At 42.5% G+C, this 12,658-nt stretch overlaps 1 protein-coding gene across 1 annotated transcript in view; it reads left to right on the top strand.

The window, feature by feature from the left end:
* LOC141103611 (histo-blood group ABO system transferase 2-like) overlaps positions 1 to 12,658 on the top strand; it is a 134,635-nt gene that overhangs the window by 120,242 nt on the left and 1,735 nt on the right. The window lies entirely within an intron of this gene.

Here is a 12,658-nt window from a genome sequence, read left to right on the forward strand (position 1 = left end):
CCCTGTTGTGGGCTCACTTAAAGAGGTATCATCGGCAACTCCGCGATCTTGTGAGGATGCGGAGTCTCCAGTATCGCCCTCATCGAACAAGAGCATCAGATCGCGGAGCGCCCTGAACTCCTCCATAGAGAAGCCCTTGGTATGCTCCGCGAGCTCACGCTCCAGTCCAAGGTTAACACGATCCTTATCGTAAATAAATCTGAAAGTTAAATTGCGTGCAAAAAGGTACAAATCCTTAATTGTCTCAGTAACCCTAAGTGCATCAAGAGGACAGAAGCCCAAACCTAGCTGTAATAACGAGATTTCCTCGCTATTGAGTGTGTAGGGGGTAAGGTTTATGACATTACGGTCGGTGTGGTGTGAGGGGGAGGGTTCTGTTGGGATAGTGAGAGTTTCAGGACATAAGCATCTAGATTGCTCTGTTGTTTTTTCAGATCTAAAAAAATAGCATCCTCGTTGATTTTCGTATATTTATTTGTCATTAAAGCCGAGTTTAAGATTTTGGGAATTGTGCCATGCAGTGTGGAGTGACCAGTTGCCCCTTCTGAAGGGGCATTGGTATCATGTGAAGTTTGTGTAGGGAGTACCTGAGTGGATCTAGGGCCTTTAGGGCCTTTCTTATCTTTTTTAAGGTTCGTTGGTGGGGTGTTACCTCCAAAACGAAGTCTCTTGCGTGAAGAATTGAGTGCAGATGAGGTGTTGGGTTGGGTGGTGCTTAGAGAAGATAAGGTGGAGGAGAGCGATGAGTCTGATTCAATATCCGTAGTGAAATTTCTATTGTTAGTACGAGGGGGGCCTCGTCTACCCCGGCTTCTTCCGGGGCCAGTGGTAGGCCAGACCCTCAGTGAAGGCAGCTTTATCCTTCCCAAATTTAATCTGTTTCTTGATGATAATATCCTTATTCATACTTTCCAAACGTTCTCTAAGCTCTTTCCACTTAGTTTTAAAAACCGTGTTGTCAGTCAAGTGAGAGTATTCGGTATCGAGTCGCTCAATGTCGCTGTCAAGGAGGGTCATATCGAGAGTATATTGAGTAATGAGCAGTCCAATTAATTCAAGACTGTTTTTAGTCAGGATGTCTTCCCATGCTTTCTTGAAATCCACTGAGGGATCTTTAAGAGTAGGGAAAATCTGGCCCCTTAAACCCAGAGGGCAGATTTTCTCACTAACATATAGTTTAAAGTATTCAGTGTGCCAATGTAAGTGTGACTTACGTTTAAGAAGTTTCGACATTCTCGCAAAAAACGTTAGAATGTCATCGTCAGTTTTATGTTCGTTCAAGCATGCGGTTTTAAGATTGGACATCAAGCCCATCCAATCCCTGCCTAGAACATCCATATTGTGCCTGGCTGCAAGCGGCGACCCCTAAATTGTGTTGCGATGACAAGATGAAGAAATAGCAAAAAAAGTAATAACAATTCAAAAGAAATCAAAAAGCATATACAGGCGCTAATAAAGGGGGCGTATCGAAGGGTGTTGCTGTTCACCCAAGGACACGCAAAAAAATGGGTGTATTATCCACCCTGTGTATACTATAAGGAAAACCGCCTAGGTTAAAGAAATTATTTCAAAGGGTAAAGGTACCATCATCCCAAGTATCAAGTTCACAGAAAGGAAGGGGGAGGGGGACGGCCGCAGTTAGCTGCTCCTGTCAGCCAATGTCTCCACCCCCTGACAGGGAAAGAAAGGGGGACTATTTCGGTACTCAGTATAAGTATATAATAAACATAAGGGATAGAAAGGGGAATAACAAGTTTTGTAAAAATTCAATTTTAATAGAAACAGTATTTAAAAAGTTACAATACCGCATACAGTTGCGATCTGAAACAATGACAATACATACAACCATATGGATTACACCCAATTTTGATGGTAGATAAATATATAGCTTAAATTCTCGACCGGTTTCGCGGTTCTCACCGCTTCCTCAGGAGAGCCATATCTATAGTGTGACATAAAATAGTTGTAACAAATACAAACAACTCAACAAGTGTATATAATAAAATTATTATCGCAGCAGAATTATTAATGATACATCAAACCATTACATACAGATTGTAAACAATAAGGACAAGCTCACCCATTCAGGAATTCTCTGTGGGTATGTAAGGCCCCATGTAATTCCCCCTGCGGCGAACACAGGGGATGGCAAACAGCCTCTGGTGGATAAATTTTGAATAAATGAATTATACAAATCACCAGACTATAATATCCAGAAAAAGGTGGAGTATAGGAGTGCCAGTAACATAACTGTCAGAAATTCCGAAACCATGGTGCAGTAAAGGAGCAGAAAAAATATGATATTGCTTGAGATTTAAGGTACTGGGGAAGAGGGGGGGGGGGGGGGGGAGAAAAAAGCAGGGGGGGGGGAAGGGGAAGGGGTGAAGCCAGCAGTTTAGACATTAATGGCTGTGTGCTGAGTTATTTTGAGGGAGAGTAAATTTACACTCTTTTATACAAGCTGTACCCTAACTGTTTTACATTGTAGCAAAATGTCATTTCTTCAGTGTTGTCACATAAAAAGATATAATAAAATATTTACAAAAAATGTGAGGGGTGTACTCACTTTTGTGAGATACTGTAGGTCAACTCTGCACTTATGGTACTGTTAATAAGAAAGCTAAAAACAAAAACACGAACAGGAAAACCACTGCATTTGATGGGAAGCAGAGGCACGAGAATAATTCGTTCTTCTCTGTTCTCATGAGTTGTTAGTTGTTAGGTGTGGATCTGAACAGTTTGCAGCAAACCTGTAGCTAATTCTGATCAACACAGGAATATATAACCATATGTTAACACATTTAACCTCTGAGTTAGAGCATGTGATTAAGCAATAACTACAGAAGAAGTAACTATTTCTACACCGTTAGATACCGGCAGATTTAAAGGAGTGGGTTGTGTCTTGGTGGAAGATCAGTGTGCCGCCTAGATATCAGCTTTGTAAGCCGCATAGGTGGCTAGATGGATAGAGTGTTCCTCAGTCCTTAAGTTGGCCTATGGACAATTAAACTCAGATGGTCAGCAAGTAAGTAAATGTCTGGGTAACTGTCTTAGCGCCTTAATATGGAGGGTGGTATTGAAATTAAGGATGAAAAGTCTCAATTTGTCTGCTTGGGCCTTGGGCCAGGAGAATGTGGAGAACCGAGCCAAGTCTCTTTTCATCTTGTTGCGGGTGATGAACTGTAGAAGTCCAGGTATTGGGGCAGGTGAGTGATGGCAGTCAGACTGCTCCTTGTGAGCTATAGATGAAGTAGGGGTGTAGGTTAATTGTAGAATTTAGGGAGCTGGAGCCTGTAGTAGAAATCATTTGCAGAGCTTCAACTGAGGTTATCGTATGTTTGTGGATGGTTTCAGGCATCATCAACTGTCCTGGAAGAGTGGGCCCTTTTGTTCGGCGTACCTGCGTGTGAGCCGCCTGGGTGGGAGGATTTCATCTTTTTAGATTGGCGTTTTTCTGAAGACACAAAGGGGGATCTCGGGGGGGAGGCGGTTGGAGGGGTCTGTTCCAGGGGAGGCAGAATGAATTCTTGATACCACTCTGGGAGGTCAACCGGTCCTAGTTGAAGTGAATGGCAGAATTCTGAGAGATCCTCTGGCGAATGAAGGGAGTATTGCCTCCCATTATGGTTGGTTCACTAGTAAGGCAAACGGAAAGCGCCATGAATACCTCAAGTCCCTTTCTCTAAGTTTATCCAAGTGTGGACGTAAAGCCCTGTGATTTTTTAGGGTTATCTGAGAGAGATTATGGAAAAGCTAATTGACTCTCCGTTAGAAAATGATTTGTTCATTTTTTGCGGGCCTTATGCATGATGTTTTCCTTTAGCGAGAAGTTTTGCAGACAGCAGATGATGTCACGTGGATGCATAGTGTCTGGGCCTCTGGCTCTGAGTGGTCTGTGGGCTCTTACAAATTAAATTTCTGTGTCTTCAGGTCTTTCCAGAAAACTATTGAATACCCTTTGTAAGGCCGTTTTAATTTGCTCAGTTTCCACAGATTCTGGGATCCCCCTTACCCTGATATTGTTCCTCCTACCCCTGTTGTCCAGCTTCTTTAGATGTCTGTTCATTTCAATAAAATGATGGGATTGCGAGGTGGTCACCCTCTCTAGCCTGTGTATCGCTTTCTCCCTGTGTTTCCCAGCTGCCTCTACAGAGGCCATCTTTTCTGTGAGGACTAGCAGATTGGTTTTGAGATCCATTATGGCCGCTGAGAAGGTGGATTTAATGTCTGCTGCAAAGCCAGACACTATCCTCTGCTGCGGACTGGGAGTCCTCACTGAAATCCTCCTCCACATGCGGCGGCACCATCTTGCCTCTAGACATGTTGCTCTGAGAGGATGCCTGGCTCCTGAAGAGATCCGATATGTTCCTACTTCTGTGGGTTGCCGATGTACGGCGGGATCTGGTGTGCTGTGTGTCGGGGTTCTTCCTGCTCATTATGGTGTGAGCAGTGTGCAGAGAGACGGGTTGAGGCTGCGATACCGTCGGAGCTCCTTCACTATGCTGCCATCTATGCCACACGTCAAGCCATGCCCCCATGATCCTTTTTATTTCTTGTATGTGTGAGTGGGGATCTGCCGTACATCAAGATGCAGCGTCCACAAAAGAGCAGCCTCACAGCAGTAAATATAAGAAGCAGAGCACAAAAAGATGTCAGCAACATATACAACACTTTATTAGAAATAAAATAAGCATCTACTTACATCAAAGGTGAGAGATGTCAACATCAATTGGAGTCAAACGACTCTACTCTTGAAGACAAGCAGGATGGAAAAATGTCCAGGATTCCAAGACCTTTCACGCACACAATCAATGTTCTTATAATTATTAAACCTCAGTGCTGAGGTTTAATAATTATAAGAACATTAATTGTGTTTTACACAGCAGCTGTTATTATAGCGATCAGTAACAAAGGTATTTTTGGTATATATAAGTTCACCCACACAGCCTTAGCCCAGAACCAATATGAGAGTACACAGCCAGCAATAGCAGTGTCTGCAGCCTCAGGAACAGGAGCAGGAAGCGTTGGGGGAGAGGCATAGAGCACCACTTGCAGAGCTGTCAACAGGGATGGGAAAAAAAAACTGCAATGCGTTTCTGGGCATCAAGCCCCTTTTTCAAGCCTTTTATTCCCATCCCTGTTGATAGCTCTGCAATCGGTGCTTTGTATCTCTCCCACGCTACTTCCTATTCTAGTCCCTGAGTGCTGCAGACACTAGTATTTCCGGCTGTGTACTCTCATACCGGCTCTGGACTGAGGCTGCATGGGTGAACTGTCTTGGGATCTTAGACCTTTTTCCATCCCACCTGTCTTTATGGGAGAGTTGATTGACTCAAATTTACTTCAGTGATAACATCCCTGACCTTTTGATGTAAGTGGATGCTTATTTCATTTCCAGTAATGTGTATACGTTTACTGTACAGAGTTATGGGCAACAGAGCTGTAGGTAGTGTGTGCAGGAGTCTGACACTACGCCTGTGATTTGCTGATCACGGATGCAATACTTTGCAGGCTCCTGTTTTAAAAAATAATAAATGCACACTTTTTACCTGCAAAAATATGTGCATTTTTAATTTTTTATGTAACAGTGAACTTAGCCTTTAAACTCAGCCCTCCTGGCTTAAGCCCATTCCCTATCATTCAGCTGTCAAATTCCAGCTGATGGAAATGGGAGAAGAGCAAACAAGGCACAGAATTACAGTATGTTTTAAAAAAGGAGTAACTTTAACCACATCCTGCCCGGGATGTTTAAATCGCCCAAACAAATTTACAGCTTCTTAAATCTGGAGTTAGCCCTGGTTTGGGCAAATAAGTTACACAAGGGGCAGGCCCCAGGCACTAAATAAAAAAATAAAAAAAATATTCCTTCTCTGCTGTGTACCTGTATAGCACAGTAAGTATAAATGATCATAAGAGTATGAACATCACTTTAGGAAACTTTTAAAAGGTAAACAAATGCATTATACTTTGTGTTTTCAGGCATGCATTTAGAGATTGGCCTGGAATTGCCATTTAAGACTGCAACATGTCCAGCACTGGCAAACAGGACAACCAATGGCGTTGTTAAAAGGAAGTCTGTACTAGCTGGAGTACTGTTTTTTAATGTTGTTCTAATAGATTTTATCTGTCATTAGGAAAGCAAGTCTGAATGTTCTCACTTCTTGGCTTGCTCCAATTATCTGGGATGGAATATATAATTTAAAAACTTTAAATGTGCGACACAAGGACACTAGGATAGGACTGTTTGTATTTGCTGTGAAAAAGTAAGTATGAGTAAATATAATGGTTTTGTGAGATAGAACTACTTTTCGACATATCCTCCAAGTGTTGAGCAATTACAAAAAGTATTAAGCAATATAAGAAAAGCAATGTAAAAGGTTAACTGTAATTCAGATGTTTTGCTTTAATTTAAAGCTGTATTAAGCCAATAACAAAAATTTGATATATTGCAGCGTACCAGTCATGCCAAATTCAATGTTATTTCGATCAATCAGATTATTAAGTTGCATGGTGGAAACAGAGGTATGATCAATAACTTACTATACGATCATATCCTCCAACTATCCATCGATATCCATTTCCCCATGTCTTTCTTACTGGCCAGATCAAAAAGTAATAATACATAATAGAAAAATGTAGCGCATAATAAATATGTGTATAATCAAAGTATAGAGAGTATTCCTCAATTGTGCTTCAATCCAAAAAAGTGTTGGTGAATCATCAACCAAATAACATGTAATAAACATAAAGTCAATGAATAAGTGGATAGGTAAGGAATGTAATGTTCCACTACACGGAAATATGGATATCATCCAGAAGAAGATGGTGTTCCGACAGTTGGCAGAAGATTAGATCCGCAGAGAAAAGACACATCTACTGGATGGGAAGGGTGGTGTGTAGAAAACTCTTACCAGATCCTGTGGACTCCCTTGTCAGCGACATGGAATCAGGTGAGCAGTGTGCCGCCCAGGGCATAGGAAAGGATGTCCCAACACTCAAACCGTCTGAGCTGGATTCTTCGTGGATCTCCGGGGGCCGCCAGGTAGGTCCTCGCAGTGGGTAACCAGGATACGGATCAAAAAGGCATCTGTCGTAGAGCTGGAGTGAGCATTCAATCTCATTCAAATGGTATTTGGAAAGAAAAAATAAGCCTCCACATGGTGCAGATAAAAAGGGGGGTGTTTTTTATTTCTAAAAAACTTTACAATAAAAGCGTGATCACAATAAGATAAAAAGGAAGAGTGGGCAACATGGAGGATGATAAATGTGACCGACGCGTTTCGACCTAGGGGTCTTCTACTGGGGCATAAACCATCCACTCCAGGTTGCCTATATTTATAAATAAAATAGCTAGTGAGGACCAATTACAATGGACGGAAATCAAACCATTTCATTGGGTCAATATAGTCACCTGATCCCACTTTGGATAGCACAACAAGGAAGTAATTGCCTAATCCCATTGGACCTGTGTAGTCAGCTGGTCCCACACTAAATAGCAGAGATATGAGAAAGCCAATCACATAGACCATAGGGCTGACAGATGGACCCATCGGCCAATGATAGGTTAGCTGAAAAGCGGAACATCCTGATCCGGAATCATAATTGCTGACACTAGGAAATGGCTCCTAGCAGCAAGGATGCTAGGCGCCAATCCAAACACAGGTGCTGTGTAACAGGCGGATCAGGCGGCCAATCGGAAGGCCGGCAGAAAGTCCCGCTCTGACAGCCGCCGATCCACGTGTCAAATCGAGGGAAATGACGTCACGCCTGAAAGTGCGCCAGGGGTCCATCTCCCATCACCTGACACGCAACGGAAACCTCTCAGGGCCATGGAGGGATGTAATCCCGCACTACGCGGAATACACTTTCCATGGTTACACTGCGCATGCGGACCTGGAGTAAACATTTAAGTCACCTGATCGGAAGAATGTATCCCGGAGGTAAACAGATAGCCTGAAGGCACTAAATGACAGAAAGAGCACCACAGTCCTTGTAATAAATTCAAAACATGAACATTAAATCAACACTTTGTGGGTGTAATGAAAAATAATAAAAAGGAAAAAAATTTAAATTATAATCATAAGTTCATTAATGAATGAACACCTAGAACTGAAATATAAAAATGTATAAACTATTATGAAAAGATGATCTAAAATATATGTAGATATATATATATATATATCTCAACTGTAACAAACCTCTATGTAAGAGCTGATTGGAAAAAAAGAGAAAAAATATGGTGAAAAATAAATATTCATGATTGATTAATAAAAGAGTTGAGGTCCCATTCCACGTTCAACCCAAACGGGAAGTAGGACCTCAACTCGTATATCCAGTATGTCTCAAGGCGCGAAACAGCCTGAAGACGTGACTCGCCCCTCCAATGCGGGACAAACCTATCAATCACTTGAAATGGGGTCCCCTTAGGGTCTCTATTGTGGCACTCTAAGTAGTGGCGGGGTACTGTATGTTTACTTTTACCCTTCTTAATCCTGGTCACATGCTCGTTGACCCGGATAGAGAAAGTCCTAATCGTGCGACCAACATACTGCTTGTGGCAGGGGCAAGTCAATAGATAAACAATGTATTGTGATGAGCAAGTAGTAAAGTGCTTCATGTGGTATATGCGGGAAGTGACGGTAGATTTAAAAGTGGTACTTTTACACCTCCCTCCGATGTTATGGAGGCACACCTTGCATTTGCGGCAAGGGTAATAACCCTTGCATTCCTGAAAAAAAGAAACTTTCCTAAGGGGGTCTATTATATTCGGAGCAATTTGCCCCTGAATGGGCCGTGCACCCCTAAAAACAACAGCCGCTTGTTCTGGTAAAACAGAACCAAGAAGTCTGTCGTTTAAGAGCACTCTCCAATGTTTCCTTAGAATTGCCCTGATCTGTTTAGACTGGGTGGAGTGGGTGGTAAAAAAAGACCATTTGAATGTACACTCTGAAGTAGTTTTGGGGCGCTCTATTAGAGTGGAACTTCTTTCCGTGGACAAGGCCCTATTGATTTCACCATCGAGGAGGTCAGGGTCATAACCCTTTTCAGGAATCTATCTCTGAGGACCTGTGACTGTGATAAAAAGTCAGAGGTTTTAGTACATTTGCGCCGCAGTCTTAAAAAATGGCTGCGGGGCACTGATTAAATTTTTTTCCTTTTTATTATTTTTCATTACACCCACAAATTGTTGATTTAATGTTCATGTTTTGAATTTATTACAAGGACTGTGGTGCTCTTTCTGTCATTTAGTGCCTTCATCTCTTTACCTCCGGGATACATTCTTCTGATCAGGTGACTTAAATGTTTACTCCAGGTCCGCATGCGCAGTGTAACCATGGAGAGTGTATTCCGCGTAATGCGGGATTACATCCCTCCATGGCCCTGCGAGGTTTCCGTTGCGTGTCAGGTGATGGGAGATGGACCCCTGGCGCGCTTCCAGGCATGACGTCATTTCCCTCGGTTTGACACGTGGATCGGCGGCTGTCAGAGCGTGACTTTCAGCCGGCCTTCCGATTGGCCGCCTGATCCGCCATGTTACACAGCACCTGTGTTTGGATTGGCGCCTAGCATCCTTGCTGCTAGGAGCCATTTCCTAGTGTCAGCAATGGTGATTCCGGATCAGGATGTTCCGCTTTTCAGCTAACCTATCATTGGCCGATGGGTCCATCTGTCAGCCCTATGGTCTATGTGATTGGCTTTCTCATATCTCTGCTATTTAGTGTGGGACCAGCTGACTACACAGGTCCAATGGGATTAGGCAATTACTTCCTTGTTGTGCTATCCAAAGTGGGATCAGGTGACTATATTGACCCAATGAAATGGATTGATTTCCGTCCATTGTAATTGGTCCTCACTAGGTATTTTATTTATAAATATAGGCAACCTGGAGTGGATGGTTTATGCCCCAGTAGAAGACCCCTAGGTCGAAATGCGTCGGACACATTTATGATCCTCCGTGTTGCCCACTCTTCCTTTTTATCTTATTGTGATCACGCTTTTATTGTAAAGTTTTTTTAGAAATAAAAAACACCCCCCTTTTAATCTGCACCATGTGGAGGCTTATTTTTTCTTTCCACATACCATTTGAATGAGATTGAATGCTCACTCCAGCTCTACGACAGATGTCTTTGCCTTTTTGATCCGTATCCTGGTTACCCACTGCGAGGACCTACCTGGCGGCCCCCGGAGATCCATAAAGAATCCAGCTCAGACGGTTCGAGTGTTGGGACATCCTTTCCTATGCCCTGGGTGGCACACTGCTCACCTGATTCCCTGTCGCTGACAAGGGAGTCCACAGGATCTGGTAAGAGTTTTCTACACACCACCCTTCCCATGATTTCTTCATCCGGTAGATGTGTCTTTTCTCTGCGGATCTAATCTTCTGCCAACTGTCGGAACACCATCTTCTTCTGGATTATATCCATATTTCCGTGTAGTGGGACATTACATTCCTTACCTATCCACTTATTCATTGACTTTATGTTTATTACATGTTATTTGGTTGATGATTCACCAACACTTTTTTGGATTGAAGCACAATTGAGGAATACTCTTTGATCATACACATATTTATTATGCGCTACATTTTTCTATTATGTATTTATTGTCTTGGTCATACTGTATGTAGCTGCTCCCCTCCTTCCTTTTTTATTTGTTAGCACAGTGTTTTTTCCACGCACCTTTCCACTGTTAAAAAGTAATAATAAAAAGGAAAAAAAAAACATAAAAAAGGAAACAAATGCAGCCATCACATCGAAATAATTTTTACATGCAGTTTTGTTGGTTAAATAGGTTTTTATTTTTTTTTTCTAGTGAAGTTCAGAAAACAGCCCCTGAACAATGTGCTAAATGTTCTGACCAATATGTATACATTGTTCTTACTAATATTAACATTCCCAAAATAAAGACCTTAAAATACATCTAAACCCATGAACAAAAATGTAATATATTGCTGTTTACCAGTGCTTAAATGAGGTCACTGAAGTAATTTTTTCAGGCATTTTCACCCGGTGATCCTGCTAGTAACTTCCTGCCCTAGGGTGACAATTCTCAATCACTGTACTGTACAGTATATTTGGATCCTACAACAGAAAGTGTTAGGACTACAGAACACATCCTCCTCAGCTCCAAAATATGGGGGAGGTGGTCTGTAGTTCACAAAGAGAACTGGTAACAATGCTACCTGATAAGAGTCAGTAGAGGCAGAGTGCACGGGAAGTTCGTAGCTCACAATATTTTTGGCAGGATTATCTGTATTTTTTGCACTTTTGGAACATTTATTACAAAACGCTTTCAGTAGTACAGTATAGTTAACAAACAAAAGGCGAACAAATAAAATTAATTAATTCTTGGGGTTTTTCATACACTTTAACCACTTGCAGACCAGCAGCTTAACTATTACTGCTGGCCAACGGTTTTATTGTTCCCCTGCCACATACCCGTACATTGTGGAGGAACTTCTTGGTTTACAGGCACCCCCTGCATCAACCACAGCACCAGTTCGTCAGTAGGCTCGCAGCCAATGATTTGGGCTGTGAATCTGCTGATGGCTGTGGCCAATCACAGCTCAGATTTGAGCATATTAGTAAACACAATCCAGATCTGATTTTTTGCTCCCTGATTTCACTTGCCATTTAAAGATAACATCGGGAAAAAAGCCAGCCAGCCCGAGAGTAAAATCAGCATGCATATGCTTGTTAGGCACACAGTTAACCCTTTGATTGCCCTCCTGATCACCCCTGTCACCCAGCCAGTGCCATAGTACAGTGACCGTGTACAATATTATCACTGTATTAGTGTCACTAGTGACGTCAGATAGTGTCAGAGTTAATTAGTGTCCCTCCCAGCCAGTGTCAGTTAGCGCCAGTCCCTGATTGCCCACCACACTATCACAGTCACACTATAAGTCGCTATTCACTGCCATTACTAGTATAGTTTCTGTATCCTGTTCATGGTCAGAACTATACTAGTGTCCCCAATAGTATAGTTACCCCAAAAATGCAGTGTTAGCAGAATCATCCCTGATCACTGCCAGCACGTCCAGCATGTAGCTGAATACATTTTGGCCTACATTTACAAAGAAATTAGACTTTATTGGATATGTTTTATAACATTTATATATGTGAAAAATATGATAAATTTTATTTTTGTACAGTGTTGCATGACTGAGCAATTGCCAGTTACATTAGCACCGTGCTGATGAGCAAAAAATGGTCTGGTCATTATGGGGTTAAAACCTTTCTGGAAGCCAAGTAGTTAATTTGAGGGACATAGCCTTTTGCATATCTGTAGCACCCTCTACCTAGGTAGGTGCTGGAGGTGAGATTTTTTTTTTGCGAGAGCAGGTAAATTTAGGAAGGCCTAGGCCTGTTTGTTTCGATCTGTGTGGGCTGGGAGTGGCTCAGAGTAGGATGGTGACTCACAGATAGCATCACTTCTCAGTTACCTCCCTCTGGCTTCTAAAAAATTCTAGAAGAAAGGAGGGGAAGAGAGGTGGAGCTGTCTGGGGGTGTTCTAAGGAGCCCTAACCAATCCCCAACTTGCATTGGCAGGGGGCAGGCCTTCTTAAATACCTAGCGTCAGCAAAGCTGGGGAGGAGTTGTCGGGTGGAAGAACTGGAGATGGAGCACAAGGTTTTCGGGGCCCTTGAGGGCGCTCC

The sequence above is a fragment of the Aquarana catesbeiana genome, linkage group LG07 (genome assembly GCF_042186555.1).
Source record: "Aquarana catesbeiana isolate 2022-GZ linkage group LG07, ASM4218655v1, whole genome shotgun sequence".
Taxonomy (NCBI): domain Eukaryota; kingdom Metazoa; phylum Chordata; class Amphibia; order Anura; family Ranidae; genus Aquarana; species Aquarana catesbeiana.